We start from the raw sequence: 1,775 nt of genomic DNA, 5'->3' as shown, positions 1-1,775 counted from the left end.
ATGATTCAAGGATGAAAAATTGTCTGTCTCAGGTGGAGACATGGCCAGCAACTGGCACCATCACACTGTCCTCTCATCAGACTCTGCTTAAAATAGTGGCAAATACTTAGGCCCAAAGGCGGGTGGGAAAATGCCAGCAATTAGGAGTCTAGTGCTGATTGATATCTGGTGTGGTTACCGACCTTCAGAATGAGTAACAGGCATTCTGCTTTGTTCAGAATCCTCCAGTGGTTTCCCCATCCCACTCAGATGAAAGCCCAGATCCTCCCAGTGTCCTAAAGAGCTTTATGATACGAGCCTCTTACTACTTCTCTGGACTCACCTCCAATTACTGGATCTCCCATCACTCATTCTTGCCCAGACAAATGGAAACCTGTCTGTTAAACATTCCCAGCTACATCCCACCTCAGAGCCTTTGTTCCCAAAGTCTGGAATGTCCTTTCCCTAGGGGGTGTCATGCCTGACTCCCTCACCCCCTTTAAGGCTTCAGTCAAACATCAGCTGACCAGTGACACCTCCCCTAACCACTGTATTGAAACCAGCAAATCCCCACTTCCACTCTGGTCACTGGCTCTTCCTCTATTCCTCTGTTTCTCTCTACAGCATTTGTCATCTTCCAAGGGACTCAGACTTCTCTTCTTTATCTTTCTTATTTTCTGTCTTCCTAAGTTCACTGTAGACTCCATGAGGGCAGGGAGTTCTGTCTTGTTTACTGGTGTATTCCTAACATGTAAAATAGTCTCGTGCGCATAGTAGGACCTCAGTGAACACACACTGAGTACCTTCTGCTGCTCCCTGACGGGAAACCCATATCCCCATGATGTAGTCTGCTCCCCCCTCCCCCCGAACGTTCTTTCCTCTCTTTGTGCCTTTGGCTGCACAGTGTATACATGGATACAGGGCACATTCTCTCCACTTTTCCACATCCAGCTAAATTCCCACTTATTCCATGAAACCATCCCAAGTCATGAAGCCTGTGTTATTCTTTTCGTCTCCTCATGGATTATTTTGTATATACCATTAATTTGGCAAATAAAGATATGCTGCATCAAGATAGACACACAATTTATATTCAGGTGTTCCGGTGTTATTTATATAAGGAGTTTTACTACACTTTCCAAATGTTTATATTTTGTTTCTCCAGCTGGTGAAGGGGCTGGTGAAGGGGCTGCTCAGAAGTGAAATTTGGGCCCGGGCCCTGCAGGCCTCCCTGAGAATTTCAGCACATGGGGACCCCTGTTGGCCCGGCAGCCTGCCTGGGACCTCAGTTAGCGAATCTCTGCCCCAGGATGCTGTGCTAGAAAGTATTTGCTGATGACCTGAGGGATCTCTTGTCACTGTTTTGTTCCTAATAATCTCCCACACCCTTACTAAACCTTGTAAGTATGCACTAATACTAGTAAAAAAAAAAAAAGTCGCATAAGATCATTAATAGGGAGTAAGAATTTAAAAACTTCATTTAATGTTGATGCATAGGAAAGAATTAATTAAAAATATTAACTGCTGGTGATTGATCTGTTGGACACCAAAAACTTTCAGGGATGTCTAATATGTGCCCATGTGAGAAGTGTTTCTGTACATGGGCTGCCAGGTGTGCAGTCATTTGTACCATGACATTTCCATGGGGGAAATCTGAGAGAGGGGGTAGGACAACTTAAAATATTTAATCATTTTACAATTAATTGCTATATAAAATTAAAAATTTGGAATTCAGTCTCAGAATCCCAATTACATGCACATAATACTGTACTGCCTATTTATTTTTACTTTTAAAA

Source organism: Otolemur garnettii, unplaced genomic scaffold, assembly GCF_000181295.1.
Source record: "Otolemur garnettii isolate 467f Iridium unplaced genomic scaffold, OtoGar3 scaffold00137, whole genome shotgun sequence".
In the NCBI taxonomy this organism is placed as follows: domain Eukaryota; kingdom Metazoa; phylum Chordata; class Mammalia; order Primates; family Galagidae; genus Otolemur; species Otolemur garnettii.
Note: the sequence above shows the minus strand (reverse complement) of the source record.